At 53.3% G+C, this 18,813-nt stretch overlaps 1 protein-coding gene and 1 long non-coding RNA gene across 8 annotated transcripts in view; one reads left to right on the top strand and one right to left on the bottom strand.

Moving 5' to 3' along the window:
* Positions 1 to 6,895: 6,895 nt before the first annotated feature.
* Positions 6,896 to 18,216, bottom strand: LOC138991198 (uncharacterized). Of its 2 annotated transcripts, XR_011467156.1 has the most exons (5): positions 18,089 to 18,216; positions 14,410 to 14,575; positions 13,767 to 13,885; positions 8,871 to 8,913; positions 6,896 to 7,160 (listed from the first exon to the last, which is right to left on the bottom strand). It is a non-coding gene; the product is annotated as an uncharacterized lncRNA (long non-coding RNA). The 2 variants fall into 2 exon arrangements; XR_011467155.1 differs by lacking the exon at positions 6,896 to 7,160 and having other exon boundaries at positions 8,308 to 8,913.
* A 112-nt stretch (positions 18,217 to 18,328) lies between these two features.
* Positions 18,329 to 18,813, top strand: part of COL16A1 (collagen type XVI alpha 1 chain) — a 56,055-nt gene continuing 55,570 nt past the window's right edge. For 4 of the 6 annotated variants that reach the window (XM_070384471.1, XM_070384478.1, XM_070384470.1 and 1 more), the window contains exon 1: positions 18,329 to 18,508. The gene's annotated coding sequence lies outside the window, so the exon portion shown is untranslated. The remainder of the gene's footprint in view (positions 18,509 to 18,813) is intronic. The other 2 variants (XM_070384482.1, XM_070384467.1) reach the window with 1 other exon arrangement.

Here is an 18,813-nt window from a genome sequence, read left to right as displayed (position 1 = left end):
TCCCACATTGCAGGCAGATTCTTAATCTGTCTGAGCCTAATGCAAGCTACATATGTAATTTAAAGCTTTCTAGTAGCTATTTTTTTAAAGTAAAAATTAACGACATTCATTTAAATAATCTATTTAGCCCACTATATCAAAATGTTATTATTTCAAAAACACATAATCAATATAGAAAATTATCGATGAGCTACTTTACATTCTTTTTCCATACCTAATTCTCTGAAAGTGTGTGCATTACATGTACAGTATGTCTCAATTCAGAATTGAGGACTCAGTAGCCACATGTGGTCAGTGGCAATCATATTAGACAGCACAGCTCTAGACAGAATAAAGGCAGTGACCTTGGGCAAATCAATTCAGCAACCTCTGAAAAGGAGGTAGGAATACCACCTGCCTCAACTGGTCATGGGAGGATTCATGGAGGTGATGTAAGATGGGTTCCCAGCTCAGTGCCAGTACCGAGTAGGTCCAAAGTCGATATTCCTGGGATTTGGGTATTCAGGAGACCGTAATTGGCAGAAAGGGGGTGTTAGGGATGCAGGAGAAGGTCCTGAGGAGACCTGTGCACTGGTATCTGGCCTATTTACACTACACACCCCCTCCCCTCACCCTCTACAACCACCCTCACAACCCATCTTCCTTTTTTCCCACCTGCAGCCCCAGATCCTGGGATAAGGGAGGCAGGTTAGGAAAGGCACTTGGATCAACATATTAAAACTCAATTGAATTTAATTCACTTCCATTAGACACCAATTAAAAGAAAATTAGGTGGCCTAGGTGGCCAGAGGGAAAACCTGGGTGGAGGGTGCTGCCACCTTCTGTCTCTCTGGACTCGTTTCCCTTGAGGCTGCTTCTTGCACCCCCTGGGCAGTTTATGGGGTCCAACAGCTGGGGCTTTTTAGAGCCAGTACCCAGTGCCCCCTATTTCTCCTCCTTGCACTCTTCCAAGGACACCAACCCCAGGAACCCCTCTCAGGCCCTTGAAGCACTTGCTAAGTGACCAGGGCAGGGGAGACTCGAATAAGCGTTTTGGAGTTTCAGACTAGTGGAAATCCAAGAAGGGTGTTGGGTAGGGGTTGGCAGGATCAGATTTATTAGGGTTGCTCAGGGTGGATGGGAAATGGATGGGGGCAGTTACTGAAGAGTGAGATGGATGCGGAGAGACCAATGAAGAGACCACCCATAACAAGGAAACTTAAATTAGGGGGATGCTACATGGCAACCCACTCCAGTACTCTTGCCTGGAAAATCTCAGGGATGGAGGAGGCTGGTAGGCTACAGTCCATGGGGTCACAAAGAGTCAGTCAGATACAACTGAGCGACTTCACTTCACAGAGGCGGCACGGAATCTGAATGTATGCAGCAATGGACTTGTCAGCCCCTGGTATGGGTGTTATCAGAAGGAGCCAAGGGCGACTTGTGGGCTCCTGTCTTAACAAGCCCAGATGGATGACCATGCCATTGAATTCGGAGGCCAGGAAGAGGATCAGCTGTGGGGGAGACAATTACGACTTTCACCTTGAGCCTGTTAACACTGTAATACCTTGGAAATAGTCAAGGGGGAATTTCAAGTAGGAAGTAGGTGGTTAGAAATACAGGACTGGAATTCAGGAAAAGGGCGGGATTAGAGTCACTGACATGGCAGGAAGCATACTGGAACAGGCTGCAGGGTGAGGGGGAGGTGAAGAAATTAAGGCAGGATAGACAATTTCTGAAATGGAGATATTAAAAGAAGGAAAGAAAGCTCAGGGGCCACTGTTGATTCTGAAGGTGAAGTTACCTGGAGAGGATGATGGAATGTTTCCAAGGATGGAGAGGCCATCCTTACCCCCTCCCCAAGATCCTACATAATGATAGACCAAAAATAACCAGCCTTACTGTCCTGGGAGGCAGGGTCCTGAGCCCTGGTAATGGATGTCATCACAGAGATTGATTCTGCTCATTTGCTGGGCGGCAGGCCAGACACAGTTCCTGAAGGAGGGTGGGGGAGGAGAGGGGTGGGCATTCAATGAAACCTTGGCTCTAAGGTCTTCTGGGAAGAGGGAACTCTGGACTCTACAGAGTAGGGAGCTCCCAGGCACAAGATGGACAGACAAACCCACTGCCTTGGGCTCTCTGCGGCCCTTGTCCTGTTCCTTCTGACCAGGCAGGAACAGGGGTGAGCTCACCCCACAAGCCTCAGCTGCCCACTGACCCTGCTCCAGGCTGGTATGTCCCAATCCCTGGTGGTGGCACAGCACAGCACCAGCCATCAATCCAGGCATCCCCAGGGTCAACCGAGAAAGTCAATATTTAATTTGGGCACCATGTTAATGCCATCGATTGCTGACTCCCCTCCTCCACTTACTCAGACTCATTTGTCACTTCCCACCCATGGGGGGCGGGGTGGGGTGATGCAGTACTGGAACCCAGGGGCGGTGGAGCTCAGCCAGGGTCTGCTTGGGAAAACTGGCTGCATGTGGGGGTGCTACCCTTAGCCACCCAGCCTCCCATTCTCCCTGAAAACCACTGATGTGCTTTGTTTGAGTTTCCTGAGCTCTTGTGTCCAGCAAGGAGCAGGTGGGGAGGTATACATTCCTCCCAGGCAGGGACTGAGCCTGACTCCCTGCAGGGTCCGTATATAGAGCAGGTGTGGTTGCAGGCTGAGCATTGAAGGGAAGGATATAAACCATGAAGGACCCACCGTGGGACAAAAGTGAGGCCCAATCCTGAGACCCAGAACCCGAGGGCCGTGTTGGCTCAGGCTTCTGGAGCCCCTCCCAGGTGCCCACCACTGTGTCCGTGTGATGCTGTGGAACCCACACAGGGACTTTATATGGACTCCTTCTCTGGGCCCTGGAGGTGGGCTTCGGGGAGAGTTGAGCTTAGAGACCTAGAGCCCCTCTGAGCAGTGAAAGAGGCTGAGGGGAGGGCAGAGCCCATCTCAAAACTAGGCTGGGTCCAGCTCCACCATGTGTTCTTGTCAGCTCTGTGGATCCAGATATGGGCTGGGGGGCTGTGCCTCTGCACCCGGCCCAGCCCACCCACACTCAGGAAAGGCATGAAGTCTGCTTTACGGGCCAGGCTTGTGCTCAAACCACAACTCCGTCCCAAACTTCTGATCGACCTTGGGTAAATTAAATAACCTCTCTGAGCCTTAGATTCCTCTTCTGAGAAGTTTCTTAGGGCCTGGATCATTTTTTATAGTTTTAGAGGGTCAGGGATGGGCAGGGGCAAACCTTGGCCCAAGGAGGTATTACGAGAGTTCTCACACCGAGCAGTTGTCACATCTGGTGCAGCCTTGAGAAGCTTCTGGCAACATGCTCTGAGGCTGCTCACTATCAGTTAGGCCTGGGCCACTGTGGCCCCCTTGGTGTTCCTCATTATGCAGAGCTCAAGAGCCAAGACTGTGTCACCAAGGGGACAGTTGGGTCAGGCTGGCCATGTGGCACTGGGTGTGACCCAACAGGCAGTCCAGCTTGAGGCACCAGCAAGGTGGCAACAACATAGGTGCACACACACACACGTGTGTGAAGAAATACTGCTTCGATGAACTTGTCCAGAGTTTTGTGATTGAAAAATCCACAAAGAAGTTGTTTTCATTTCAGCAGACATGTAGGTATTATGCCTCGTGGGTTACTGTTATTTCTGTTATGAATCATGTATGGGGAGTATGAGGACATCTAAATGTCTTAGTCCGGCCCAGATGACTCCCATTCTGAGCTGCCGAAACTTCACAGCAGCCCAGCTGACCCACTTGGAGCCACTCAGTCAAGTCTAAAGCCAGAAGAGCCTGACTTGGTCATTCATTTATTCTGTAAACATTGTCTGATGCCAAGTTGTGCCAGACCCTGAACTGGGCACTGACAATGTAAAGATGAGGAAGACATACTTTTAAAGAAGGACACAGAAGAAGAGGGAAGCAGGACAAAGGGATGGATTTTCTTTCCTCTGCCCCAAACCTTCCAGGGGCCTCTTGTTTCTCTTAGAATAAAGTTACATTTCCTTCCTGTGGTCCCTGCCCATCTCTCTTGACAGAGCTCCAGTTGCATGTCCTCCTTTTTGCTCTTTGAACACAGTTTCTCCCACCCCAGGGCCTTTGCATATGTTATACCCACCACTTGAAAGGTTCTTCCCTGGTTATCTGCTTTCCTGGCTTCTCATCTTTTGATTGAAGCTCTAATGCACCTCCTGCAGACCCCTTGCCCTTCTGGACCATTTTTAGTCACATCATCCTAATCCTTCCATAGTACCACTTCTCCTGGTGAAATTACGGCACCTATCTTCTGTTTGGGCTTCCCTGGTGGCTCAGATGGTAAAAAAATCTGCCTGCAATGTGGGAGACCTGGGTTTGATCCCTGGGTTGGGAAGATTCCCTGGAGGAGGGCTGTCTCCTCCACCAGACTGTAAGCCTGTGAGGGCAAAACAGAGTGAGTCTCTGACATTCACACCATTGCCTGACACATGATAGGAACTTCATAGCTAATGTTGAATGAATGAATGAATGTGGAGTTTAAGGTTCCCATAGGACATCAAGAGGCAAGTATCCAGGAAGCTGGTAGAGCTAAGGCTCTGGCCCTTGTTTCTCCACTGCAGACCAGCTGCGTCTGCGTCTAGACTTGGGGGTAGAGGGAGGGTGTTGCATGTGCAAGCCTGGAAAGGAGAGAGCCCCAGAGAACACCAGCCTTCAAGCATGCATATTGCAGGAGGCTTCTTCCTTGCATATTAACTTGCTGCTGGACTGGCAGCTCCAGCTGCTAATGAATTTTTTAGTATTAGGGCCAACAGTTGACTGGGGATGAAGGCCACGTCCACTTGTGTGTGAGAGGGTTATGTGCAGCTATTTAGGCAGGGGTTTGTTCCCGGGTGGCCTGGGGCGCTACCATGTGCAGCCACATGTCTGAGTGGGCTCTGCCCTTAGCTGGCCAACAGCACACATGGGTGATTGATGCTTTACATGCCATCACTTCCAATCCCAACCCAGGGAAGGAAGGGTCCTTAGAAACCATGAGTTTCACTGCCCCCCCCCCAACACTGTGCAGAGAGGGAAAACAGGCCCACAGAAGGGAGAGGTTGCTCAACATTACACTAGGAGTCCATGGAGGGGAGAGTCAGGACTAGTGCTCAGTGGACACTGAGCATTTATGGAGAACTATGGTGAACGGAGTTGGACACGACTGAAGCTACTTAGCAGCAGCAGCATGGTGAACCTGGCGCTGCTATGGGGGCTCATCACACGAGGGAAGCTCAGGATCCAGGAAAAGGAGCCTGGGAAGTGGGAGTCAGAACTGGACATGAACAATAGGCCCAAGAGCAGGAGGCGTCTCCTCTGCCTTTAGTGGGAGGATGTCAGGGGAGGCATTTAAAGAAGACCACACTTGTACAGAGCTTTGAAGACCGATTGAAAACTCAGCAGGCAAAGAAAAGGGAAATGACACTGCTGGTGGAGGGTGCCACGTAAGCAAATGCATGGAGGCATGAAACAACCTGGAAAGTTTGGAAAATTGCAAATCATGAGGTTTGGGTGGAGAGGAAAGTGAGGAGGATGGGCTGCAGAGATGAGGTGGCGAAGGGAAGCAGGTTCCGATGGCAGTGGGCCTTGTGGGCCACGATAGGGGTTTGGATTTTATTCTGAGGACTGCTGGCAAATCACTGGAACAGTTTTGGGCTTTAGAAAGATTTCTGTAGCTCCCAAGGAAAAATGAATTCAACAAATACATTTTGAATGCATCCCTACAATGTGCCAGGCACCGCGCTGGGTCCTAAGAATTCAATTCTGAATGAGGCACACCTAGTTTCAGTCCTGCGGTGGGAAGCACAGACAGGTGGAGCAGGTGGGATTGTTGGCACACGGACTCAAGAAACATCCTATTTTTGTATTCTCATTAAATCAGCTCTAATCTGACTCTAACTCTAAGCCCTTTCCTACATGTTGGCAGAAGATTCAATCTCAACCACCTTGGGGCTGCCTGTCACTTTCCCTATAGGCTTGTGCGAGGACCTGCTGTCCCACCTGGGGTCTAAACATGGAGTCCTGATTCTGGGTACACTGGTTACATAGAGATAGATGCTCATTGTACTAGTCCATGGGGTCCCTTGAGCTTTGGCAACTCAGCTGTTCCTCTGCCACCCAGAGGCATTGAGGTTGGTACCCCAGTGCTTGGGCTCTGGCCTCCCCAGGTGTCCCACCCGTCCCCTCAGTTCCCATTATCTGTTGGGGGAGGGGCTACTGGACCCCAATCTCCACCACTCAGACGACCCCTGCTTCTGAATCCACTGCAGCTAGCTGCGTGCTCTCCTTTCTCTGCCCTCGTTGGCTGCCCTCTTCTCCCCATCCCTTGGGAACACCTAGCGCGGTCACTTCCAGAAGGCTAGCTTTTTCAAAAGTCAGGATGAGCCATCAAACTTCAAGCAGCTTTTGTGTTCAACCCCTCACAAGTTCCCGGAGGCTAGAAAAATCAAAGGGCTCAGATACCAGCTTGGAACTGGGAAGGGAGCAAAGTAATTAACATCTCGATAAAATATATTGCCACAAAAGTGGATAGGTGATGAGAGACCCAGGCACTGGGTCCTGTGGGAGCTCAGACAAGAGTTACCTAACTCATGCCAAAAGGCCAGGAAAAGCCTCCCAAGGAGGGGACTATTTTTTTTTTTTTTTTTTTGGCCAGACAGAGTCCTGAAGACAGCAAGGAAAAGTATTCTGGGAGGAGGGAACAGCAGGTATGAAGGCCTCGAGGTGACAGCCAACAGGGGTGTGTGATGAACTGATAATTGTTCTGTGAGAATAGCTGGGATTGAAGGAGGTGAGTCTGGGTGATAAAGAGCCTCCCAAGTCCCAAGCCAAGGTTTGGAGTTCATCTGACCAAGAGAAGCCACGGAAAATAATTAATCAAGGAAGTGACCCAAGCAGAGGTCTGGTTCAGAAACATTTAGTTGACTAGCAGTAGAAGAATGAATGGGGAGAGGGTAAAATTGGAGGCAGGGAAGGCAGTTGCCAGGAACTGCAGGGATCCAGGCAAAGGATGGTGGCTGCCTGGACCCCTGATGGTGGTCCAGTAATGAGGGAAGAGGGACAGGTTTTGGGGGTAGGGGGAGGGTGGATCTTCGAATGACTATCAGGGGTGAGTCCTTGAGATGGAGCAGAGCAGGATGTTGGTGTGAAGGTGTCAGCAGAAAATCTAGGGAGAAGAAGGAAGGATTGGGGGTGCAATGGACCCCTCCCCGCACCCCATCTCTGCATCCCGCGATTCCCAAACTTCCCACTAGATGGAGGGCTGGTGCTGGGAGACCGGCTCCGCCTCTCATCCTCTGCCCCTCACCCTCAGTGGGCTGGGCCTCCACTTGGGCTTCTCCAAACCCCGTGTGTCCCTGAACTCGACCCAGAGCACATGTATCAATATTTGGGGTCTTCAGCTGTCCCCACTCCCTAGGACTCTGTTCTCAGCCTCGAGGGCCCAGTAGTGAGGGCCCTCTGCCCCAGGTCGCCTCGGTGTAGAGCTCTGTGCCCAGGTATACAGGAGTGTTTCTGTGCTGGGGACTGCCTCCACCCCTTCAGCCTCCAAAACTGCCTGGCTCCCACAGATAGGTCCCCAGCCTAGAGGCATCCCCATCAATGGCGCCATTGTTGCCCTCGATGCTCTCCTTCTCCCGACCTCACGCTGGGGGAGGAGGCCCCCATCCCTCTCACTTTTGCTCCAACCCCCAAAGACGGGCCCAGTTCCGGTGCCAGGCTGTTAAGGAGAATGGCATCTAGGCCTTCCCGGACTTTGGGAACAGGATACGCGCTTGGCTGTGGGCGGAGCTAGTTAGGAGGCGGGGCCCAAGGTGGAGTCAGGGATGCCACCCGGGCCGTGGGTGTGGCCCAAGGCGGGCTAGGGGCGTGGCCTATGGCGGGGTGGTGTTGGGATCTCCTGAAACTGGAGGCTTCCTCCCCTCTCTCCCAGCACTCCCCGCCCCCGCCCCGTCCCAGCCTCTGCGGTCGCCCGGGAGTCCTGCCCGCTCTGGCTTTCAGTCCAATAGCCAGACAGACGGACGGTCGGGAGGCTCCTGGCCCCACTTAACAGAGGTCGTTTCTCAGGAGGCCGCGCCCAGCTCCCTGAAACTGCCAGGCCTTGCGAAGCCGAAGGGAAAAAGGAAGATACATTTTCTGGGCGCGCACCTCCCCCACCCCCTACACCCCAAGTGTTTCCGTTCTTTGCTAGACAGACAGCTAGAGGTCCTGGGGCTTAAGTCCTGAGCTGGAGAAGCTGGTCAGGCGCCTGCACCCCCATGAACCTCCCCCCGCCGCCCCTCGACGCTCAGGCTCTAAAAATAGATCGAGGCCAGGGAGCGTGCCTACGCAGGAGGGGGTCTGGGAGGCCTGAGTCACCCTGCCGGCAGGGCCTTCCCAGTCTCGAGAGCCGAGGCCGCCTTGACGGCTGGGCATCGCTCCGATCCTGTTGGCCCGACTCTGCACTCTTGGCCGTGCCATGTCCCCCTCCCATGCCCGGGGAGCCAGCCAGGCGATGGCGGACCCGGCCGCGTGAGCGGTAGCAGCCACAGCCGGGAAGGATTAGGAGTCCCCCGGTCCTGATTTATTTAGTTGTTTTTGCGTGCCTGCCGGCAGCGCCCCCATCCCCCACCCACCTGCGGAGCAGTCATGTCTACACCTGCCCTTCTCTCCTGCCCAGGCCCACAGAGATGTTCTAGGCTTCTGGGTGGGGACCTGGCCTCCGGGCAGCAAGAAGTCCCAACTTGGATCTTCGAGGTTCCAGAGTTAGCATTCCCATTCAACAGATGAGAAAGCTGAGTCCAGGAGAGAGGAAGGGGCCTATCACACAGCAGATTGTGCTGTGATATTCCTGGGTTCAAATCCCAGCTCTGACTCCTAGCCAGCCACTTCTCCCCACCTGTTTCCTTAAAGTGCTCGAGTTGAAGATGACATCCATTCACCTGTAAAATCGGAATAAGAATAGGTACTTAGGATTGTCCAGACGATTAAAATTATTCTTTAAAAAGCAGCAGTGACCTGCTGGGTGTTACATGTGGGTTTAGTTCAGTTATGTGGGATAAGTCAGTTATCTCTGGCACCTATTTTTTTCCGCTTCTGGATGTACAGAGGAGGATTAATGGGTGTGGTGCGGTGAGCCCCAGCTCCTACCCCCAGGGGCTCACCCAAGATGATTGGGGCCTGGTCAGGGCGCTTAAGTGAATGTGGAACGCTTGGGTCAGAGTGGAGGGAGGAAGGGGAGCATCCTGGCTTTGCATGGGTCTGGCTCACCTGGCGGTAAAGAATCTGCCTGCAATGCCGGAGACCTGGGTTCAATCCCTGGGTTGGGAAGATCCCTTGGAGAAAGAAATGGCAACCCACTCCAGTATTCTTGCCTGGAAAATCCCATGGATGGAGGAGTCTGGTGGTTACAGTCCATGGAGTCCCAAAGAATGGGACATGACTGAGCAACTAACGCTGGTTCCTGTTCTCAGGAGGGGGCATGTTTGGGTCGTTACAGGTTTAAGAGCCTCAGGCTCAGGGAACAAAGGGGCTCAAGAGTCTCTAAGATCATCTTTTCCTTGTTGGCAAAGGGCACAGGCCCTGAATCCAGGTCCCCTGTCCCAGGCTCTTTCTCCCCACCTTCCAACCACCTGTTCTCTGTCATCCAGACACCAATATCAAGCCTTTTCTGAATGATCAAGGCTGACAATACTCCAGTTGGTTTTATTTCTTTATAATATATTATTTAGGCCACTTCATGGAAAAAATTGTCTGATATCTGTTGGAAATGTCATTGACCTTTCAAAGCTACATGAAATCAGCTTTGTAAATAGGAAGGCAAGTGGGGTGGGGAGGGACTGCCAGCGATGAACGTGGGTGTAAGATGCAGGGCAAGAGTGCCCGGTGAATTAGCAGCCCTCCCCAGTACTAATGATGTTAATAATTAATGTTTTTGAGCATTTACTACGGACTTGGCTTAGTTTCATGTATTATCTCATTTAATCCTCCCAACAGTTCCATGTGGTTAGGTGCTATCATTATCACCCCATTTTACAGGTATGGAAACTAAGGGCTTAGAGAGATGACAGAAGAGAATGAAGCCAGGAAGTAGCAGAGCCAGGAACAAACCTTCTCCGAGCTTAGATTTTATTTCCCGCCTTGATGAAAAAGTTGGATTTTCACCCTGAAAATCCACTTCCTCAGTCTCCCTTTCTAGCTAGGTTGTCAGGACTCCCCAGTCCAGCCCCGGGCACTACTGGGAGGAGGTGGGGCTGGGCAGCAGCCAGTTTCTCTCCACCCAGAGTTCCAGGATTCAAAGAATTTATGAGTCCAACTGTCTGAGGCTCTTGCATGCAAAGACAGAGGCCGGGAGTCCCCAAGTGCTCCTCTCCCCACCATGCCTCACCCAGGAGACTCCTTGGCTTGCTCTCCACCAAAGGGAGTTTGTCCTGGGCCCTGTTTCATTCTTGCTGCCAGTATTTATAAAGGGCCTTGTCTCTGTCACATGCTCCAGGGATAAAATGGTAGCAGGCTTACAGTCTAGCAGGCTGATAATTAATTACACCCCTCCCTCTTCCAAGCTTCTGCTCAGATCTGCCCTTTCTGGGAGACTGTTCCCAACTGCCTTCCTCAGCCTCTTTGGGAAGGAAGGTGAAGACAGTCTCAAAGCTAAACATGGGAAGGGCAGGTGGGAAGGGAAGGCAGCCAACAGATGTGTTTGTTGCGGTGGTAAGGTTACACTCTCTCATCGTGTGTATGGAATAGCTAGCATCTATTGAGTTTCAGGAGCTGTGCACAGCACTTGAAATGTCTCATCTCAGGGAACTCTCACAGCATCCCTGTGAGCTGTGGACAATTCCATTTTATCAATAAGGAAACTGAAGCTCTCTCCAGGAGATGAAGGGATTTGCCAAAAGTCACACAGCTTGTAAGTGGTAGGAGTGAGGTTTGAACCCAATTATTCTGAGGCTGCAGCCCCCACCCTTAACACTAGGCTGAGTTCTTGTTTGACTAGACCTACGACTTCTTGGTGGTCCTGTGGTTAAGAATCTGCCTGCCAGTACAGAAGATACAGGTTGTATACCTGGTCCGGGATGATTCCACATGCCGTGGGGCAACTAAGCCCGTGCATCTCAACTACTGAGCCTATGCACTGCAACTACTGAAGTCTGTGCACCCTAGCTAGAGCCTATGCTCAGCAACAAAAGAAGCCACTGCAATGAGAAGCCCGTGCACCAAAACAGAGTAGCCTCGGCTTACCGGAACTAGCGAAGGTCTGCGTGCAGCAACGAAGACCCAGCGCAGCCAAAATAAATAAATAAAATTTTAAAAGAAAGAAACTAAGACTTAGAGAGGCCTAACAATTGGCTAAAGGTCATACAGCAAAACAGGGCTGTGAGTTGAGTTGGCTGGTACCCAAAATGATGCTTGGGTGAAGGTATACAAGCTATCCCACTAGGGCCTTGGGAAGCCAACTCTCGCACCAGAAGGGATTCCTGGGAATGGGGCAGGGCCTGGAGGAAGACCGGTGGCGGGCAGGTCTCTCTGAGGGTCTTCAGTGCTGCTTGGGCTGCACTCTCATCCCTGCCCCACAGGCTCTGTGCTATGGGACAAAGGACCTTGGGATGTCTTGGCAGAGGCACTGTCCCTCCCATGTGTGTTCTGAGGTGTCATCTCTGTGTCCTGCTCTGTGCAGGCCTGGGGAGGTGGCTGGTAGACAGGAGAAAAGGATGTTTAAGTCCTTAACTGAGTCCTTCACTGCCCTGGGGACTTCCGGTCTGTCTGGAGAGGAGGGAGGTGCCTTGTTGGGGACAGTGACGCTGGCGAGCATTTATGAGCATATTTGGTAGGTGCTGACAGCAGGAGAGCACCTTCCCCTTCGCCTATCTCTCCCATAATCCTTTCAGCAAACCCTAAGTGACAGATACTGTATCTCTGTATACTGCTTCTGCATACAGATGCTGTATTTCTGTTTATCCGAGGAAGAGGTGAAGTGATGCCACCAAATTACAGAGCCATGATTTGGACCCAGGTACGGAGGAGCCTGGTGGGCTGCAGTCCATGGGGTCACTAAGAGTTGGACACGATTGAGTGACTTCACTTTTCACTTTCGTGGATTGGAGAAGGAAATGGCAACCCACTCCAGTGTTCTTGCCTGGAGAATCCCAGGGACGGGGGAGCCTGGTGGGCTGCTGTCTATGGGGTCGCACAGGGTCGGACACGACTGAAGTGACTTAGCAGCAGCAGCAGCAGCAGCATAGGTGATCTAACACCGTGCTCTTCTGCAGGGTTTCTCACATGTGGTCCCTGGGCCCCAGCACCAGCATTGCCTGGGAAGTTATTTGAAAAGCAAACTGCTGAATCAGAAACTCTAGGGGTGAGGGGCTGACAGTCTGTGTTTAACAAGTCCTCCAAGCTCCCAACTTCTGCTCTCCTGCCTTATAGGCCCTGGGTGAGAGTGGGGCAGGGTGCAGGTGACCTATCTAAGATCACGGGCCCTGGAGTCAGACGGAGCTGAGTTCAGGCAGAACTAAGTTCAAATCTCTGCTCCACCACTTTCCAGCCCTATGACTTTGAGACTTTAATCATGAATCCCTGCTTTCCTAGCCTGTGAAGTGAAGGTGATAACACTGCCTCACCTCCTAGAATTGTTGCTGGTTAAAGATCTCATTTGACAGATGAAAAAAATGGCAACTCAGGGATCTCCTTGGGGGTCCAGTGGTTAAGAATCTGCCTTGCAATGCAGGGTTGCAGGTTCAATCCCTGGTTGGGGGGACTAAGATCTGAGCTGCAACTACTGAGCCTTTATGCCATAACTAGAAAGTCTGTGCGCCACAACGCAGGATCCTGCATACCACAACTAAGACCCAACACAGCCAAATTAATATTTTATAAAAAAGAAAAGAAAAAACGGTGACTCAGAGAGGGAAAGGGACTTCCCAGAGCCCTGCTGTGTGAGCTCCTTTCCAGAGAGGACTCTGCCCTGTGGGTCTGTCCCAAAGTGACCGTTTCCCATCCAGCTCCATCCTGGCTAGCTGTGTAACCTTGAGCTGATTACTCATGTTCTTTCTGCCTGTCTCCTCAGGCTTAGAGTGGGGATCATAACAGTGCCTGGGCTTCCCGCCGTTGTGGCGAGACTAAAATGAGTTTCTCCGTGCGTGGTGCCGACCAGCAACTTGAAAAGGGCTCAATAAATGTTAGCTGCTGTTATTGAAGGCAGATGCAGGAGCAACCCCTGTGTCTTCTAAATGGCCCCCAGCCCTGGTCAGAGCATGATTAAGAGTTTAAAGGAGGTCAGAGAGCGTGGGAATTCTGAGGGGTGGAACCTTCCTCTTGGAGGAGAGCATTTTGGACAGGATCATTCTGTATTGTGAGAGACCGTGTTGTGCCTTGTAGGATGTTTAGCAGCGTCCTGTGGCCTCTACCATCTAGATGTTAGGAGGTCCCCCCACCAAGCTGTGATGACCCCAGATATCTCCAGATGTTACCGAATATCTCCCGGGGAGGAAAATTGCCCCTGTTGAGAATCACTGAGATTATTTTAATAGGCAGGGTGGTCTGAGGTGCTTTGTTTGCCTCATGGGATGGTGGGGAGGCTGGGGTCCAAGGTCACACAGCAGGTAGAGATGGGCCTGGACTCCAGGGCTCTTGTGCCTGTCGCCTCTCCACAGGTCCCTCAGAACAGGTGGGCAGAGCCCAGGGGACAACCAAGCTGGGGCTCAGGATGCCTGGAGTGTCCCCGCTTCCCCCGTCGGAGTCTACTTCCCCGACCACTGCCCCATGCCTGGCAGTGCCCATCAGAGTCTGGGCTCACCTTTCCAGAAGCTCCAGGGTGGCCAAACCAAGCAGGTACCTGGTACCAGGTGCTACTGAAGTTGGGCATCTAAGAATGTAGCCAGGGCTGGGGTTGTCAGCGTGGAGCTCGCCATGGCCCTGTGAGGGAGAGGGGCATCAGCAGAGTGGAGCATCAGCCCGCCCGCCGGGACCATAAAGCTGCCACCAGAGGTGAAAGATGGGTCCCCCTGCCACTGGGATGCAGAGAGCCGTGGAGACGTGGTGACAGGGCTGATTTAGCGGGGGAGGAGGGAGGATGAGAGACAGTCAGAGATAAAGAGCCAGAAACAGAGGCAGAGAGACAGAGTGAAGAGAAGCAGAGAACATGGATGAGACAAAGAGAGACGGGAGAGGAGGACATAAGGACGCAAAAAATGCAAGAAACAGATCAGAGACGCACAGAGAGATGCAGTTAGAGACGCAGATCCAAAAATAGAGGGAGAGAGGAGAGTCAGAAACAGAGACAAAGATGAGAGGGAGCTGAAGAGGGGGCCGGAGTCACAGAGAGGGAGGAAAGAGAGCAGGAGAATTAGACGCAGAGAAAAGAGGCCAGATTCCGTGAGGAGACACATTCAGTCGAAGGAGACAGGACAGAGACATCCAGAGACGCTCAAGGGACTGACCTCTGCCTCTTCTCTGTGACTCACGCCCTCTGGGCATGTGTGTGTATCTCTGCCCACGTGCACATTCATGTCTGTGCTCCTGTGTCACACTTCCCGTGGGAGCCATCTGTATCTGAGAGCCCGGCAGTGCTTGGGTGCGTTCATCTGCTAATTCACCACTGGCTGCCTGTGGGGTGCAGGGCAGTGGGTATCAGTGAACATGGCCCCTCATGGAGATGCTTGCTTATTCATAGAAAAAGTATACAAAGAAATACCAGAGCTGTGCAGAGATGTGAAACGGAGTCATGTATTAGAGGACGACTCAGGGCTCCTCTATACCTGGTGGTCAGGGAAGGTCACTGAGGAGGTGAAGGGTGAGATAAGACCTGGATGTCAAAGAGCCAGCCTGGCAAAGATCAGGGGCAAATCCTTCCAGAAGGATGACTTGGTACAAAACTCTGAGGAGAAAACCAACTCGGTGAATGCAAGACTGAGAAAGGAGGCTGGTGGGGCCACAGCTTCAGGGGGTGAGGTGGCTGGACAGGAAGGCAGAGGGCAGATCATGAAGGATTTGGTAAGGCCAGGGGAAGGATGCCGGGTTCTTCTAGGTGAAATGAAAACTAGAAGACTGAAGCTGGATAGTGACGCCAACAGATACAGGTTTGGAAAGATCTCGCTGGCTGCTGGGTGGGAAGTAGGGGGTTGCGAGGCTCCTGCAGTAGTCCAGGCAAAAGAGGTGGGTGGCTTGGGTGAGACTGGGGAGAAGTGGGTGGATTCGGGCTGTGTTTTGGGTGTGGAATCAACAAGATAGTGGGATGGCGGCGAGAAAGGAAGGAGCCAAGGATGACTCCTGAGTGGTTTGCCTGAGCATCTGAATGAATTACGGTGGTGTTTACCAGCATGAGGAAGACACGGAGAGGCAGCTCTGTGGGGAACAGTACAGGAGTCTGTTTCGGCTGTGTGATGTGCCTGTGTGTGTATGTGTGTGCACCTGTGTGCACATCTGCTGGGCCCAGGTGTGCATGTGTGCCTGTGTAGGTTCAGACCACCTCTTGCTTGGCCATGTGGGGGCTCCTGGGCCTGACCTGGGACCAGGCCCTGTCTTGACTCTTTGCTTCCCCCAGCCCCAGGTGCTGCCCCTGCCAGATGGGGATTCCCCAAGGGCCAGCAGGAACAATGGGGTGGGCAGGCCCTTGGCGCTGCTGACATCTGGGCACACAACCCCAGGCCCAGGAGGCCCGGGAGCCCTGCCCGGCAGTGGCAGGCAGGCTCCGGGGCAGCTGGTGGCGATTAGCAGCATTGATTACCTCGTGGTGATGCCATCTGGGGTGAGGGCACTGAGCCCAGCCCCACGGGATACCCTGCTTGCTGGCATGCAGGGCTTTCTGGGGCTGAATGCATGTAAATGTGTCAGTGTCGCGGCCTGCGTGTGTGTGGACGCCCATTGGTGAGTAAATATCTGAGCAGGGGTTTCTGTGGGAGCCGAGTCTGTGTGGCTCCCCGTGTCTGTGTCTGCGCATGTATGTGCTGCAGGTTTCCCTGTGTGCATATATGAAGAATGATGCCTGTGGGCACGGGTGTGTGTTTCTATGTGTATGTTTGTACACACACGTCTACATGTGCCTGCATGTCTTTGTGCATATCCAAGTACATGAAATACTGTATGTGTGCATTCTGAAAATGACGCACCTGTGTTTGAGTACACCCAGGGGTGTATTTCTGTGGCTTCATCTGTGCTCACATGTGTGTTTCTATGTGTCTGCTTATGTGGAGGAGTATTGTGTGTGTGCATGTGTCTGTGTAAACCTGTCTACATTTGCACACGGAGTCTATACACATGTGCTGTGAGAGAACATATCTAACTCTCTGCTTCTGCATGGGTGCATATATGTGTCTGGGGCAGGGAGGGGCACAGGCCCATTTCTAGACTGTGTCTGTGATAGTATATCCAGGCACAGGGTGTGCCCCAGGCTTGGCTGTTCTTATGCGCACCCTTAGGGAGCAATGGAAAGGGATCTGGACTCCCCCTTCTCAGGTCCTTTCTGCTCTGGGTCCAGCCATCCCCTCATGCCTAGGAGGGTCTGGGGTATGAGTGGGGGAAGGATTGGGGGTGCCCAGGGTGGCACAGTGGTTAACAGCATGTGCAGTGGGTCCAGGCTAGCTGACGTGGGCCCCTGCCCCACCACCCACTATGTGACCTTGGGCAAGTTGGGTCATTCCTATGCTCCGGGTTTCTCCATCTGTAAAATGGGGGTAAGCACAGAATTCTCTTTCTGGGGCTGTTGTGAGGATGAAAGGAGCTAGCCGATGTGAAATGCTAAGCACAGAGCCTGACCTCTGTCTGGGTGTTGTCTATTCATTCCCAAGTGCCTGCCGCTGGGGCAGCACCCTACGGACAGAGCCTGTGCCTACCCACTCCTCAGGCCAAAGCTCCCAGAAAGCCCCACCCCCTCCACTTCCCGCCTGCTGAGCTCAGCGCTTCCCAGGCCCTGCCACTGTCGTAGCCACATCTGGGCCGTCTCTGCTCAGGGACCACAGTGGTGCGCCTCCGTGGCCATGGCTGGGGTTTCCGCTGACTCAGTGCCTCAGGCTCTGGGGGCAGGAAATCCCAGTCCTGCCCCCCCACCCCCACCTCAGGTTACATGGGGCCACAGGGCTATGGCTCCACAATGTTGCTTTTCCAGGAAGACCCCTGCCCCCCAATCAGGGGATTCCAGTTGCTCCCCCCAGGGGCATTCTTATGCTCAAGGACTTCTTGAACCTACTTCTCAACAGGTCCTCTTCCTTGGGGCCCAGAAATTTGCTACCTCCTTTAGGAGGGTCACTTTGATCATCCCCCTGCCTCTGGACAGAACTAGACACTTTACCTGCTTCCTTCTCCTCGGAAATCCAGTCTTCTCCTCATCCAACCTCAATTCCCCTTGCTTCCTTGCATTCTGAGCATAAAGCAAAACCCTCTCCATTGCTGGGCTGGCCCAGAGTCACCCCTCACCCCATCCTCCATCCTCACATCCTGCCAGCATTCACCATAATAATGATAAAACAGCGAATATTTATTGAGCTCCTCTTTTGTGCCCTTGGTAAGCACTTTTACAGACTAATTTGTTTTCTGCTCACAAAGTATATGCAGTCATTATCCCATTTTACAGATGAGAAAGTAAAGTCATCGTTAACTAGTAAGTTCAAAACTAGAGGATAGAGATTTGAGCCCTTCTAACCTCATGGAGTTAGGAGGAATAAGGGGACCCGCTGGGTTCCACTTGTCTGGAATTGAGTCCAGAGAAGAAGGGGTTAATTTAGCATCCTCCCCAACTCTTGGAGGGAGCCCCCCTCCCCCCAGTTCAGACGGTCAGAGAACAGAGTCACAGGGAATGTTAAACTCAGAAACTGGAAAAAGCTGACCAAGGAGGCTTGGGCAGCAGCCACGTCACGGGTGCCGCGGAACTGGGGAGGAGGGTCTTCATTCCCCCTCCCCCAGCCCCACCCCCACTCCCGTTTCTGGAGGCCCAGCCGGGAAGGGGAAGGTGATGGCAAAGGGGAGGCCTTTCAAGCTCCAGGCCTGGCTCTTAAAGGGCCGGACACTGCCCCCCACCTCCCCCCCGCCTCCCACCCCCCCCACCCCCCCCGCGACGCCTGCAGCCAGAGCCCCCTTGCAGGGCAGCTCCGGGCACGCAGGGTCCCGCCTAGCTCGCTCGCTCACCTGGCGGGCAAATGGGAGGGGCGGGCCTGGGAGCGCAGCCAGGCCAGCAGCGGGGCCGCGCGTCCCGCCGCCTCTGCCACCGCTGGAGCCCCCTCTCGGTCCTCCCTCCCTCCTCCAGCCTGGCGGGCGGGTCCAGCTGTGTTCCATTAGCGGCCCTGGCAAGTCCCCAGCCCCCTGGAGCCGCCCCCTATTCCCCCACCCGGAGTAGCCGGCAGTCCCCGGCAGTCGCGCGCGCGGGCGCGCGAGCCGGACAGCCTTCAGCCCCCAAAGCTCGGGACCCGAGAACTTGGCGTCCCCGAAGCCGGCCAGAAGTGATCCAGGACCTTCCAGCGGGCTGAGGAACCCAGGCCCTGCTTTCTGGGGTTGGCTGCATTGGGCTGCCTGGATTACTCAGTAAGGTGGGGGCGAACCCCAGCCACGGTAAGTGAGGGTGGAGGGGGTTGCCTCCGGCTCTGGGCTTGCTGTGTGACCTGGGGCAAAAGGCGTTCCCTCTCCGAACTTCAGTCCTCTTCTTTCTAGCCGGATAAGCTCTTACCTCCATGGCAGTTCTGACTCTCCCTGCCCCCAAGTCTGTGCCTTCCCTATTGGGATGGGATCGTTTCCTCGCGGAAGCATCTCTCCTATCTCTATAGTGCCCTGCTCTGGCTGGGGCTAGGTGAGTGGAGGCCAGAGGTCAGGAGCGGGAAGGGGACAGGGAGCGCATGGAAGTTCACGCCTCCACATGC

The sequence above is a fragment of the Bos mutus genome, chromosome 2, assembly GCF_027580195.1.
Source record: "Bos mutus isolate GX-2022 chromosome 2, NWIPB_WYAK_1.1, whole genome shotgun sequence".
NCBI lineage: Eukaryota > Metazoa > Chordata > Mammalia > Artiodactyla > Bovidae > Bos > Bos mutus.
Note: the sequence above shows the minus strand (reverse complement) of the source record. Positions and strands in the feature narration are given on the sequence as shown.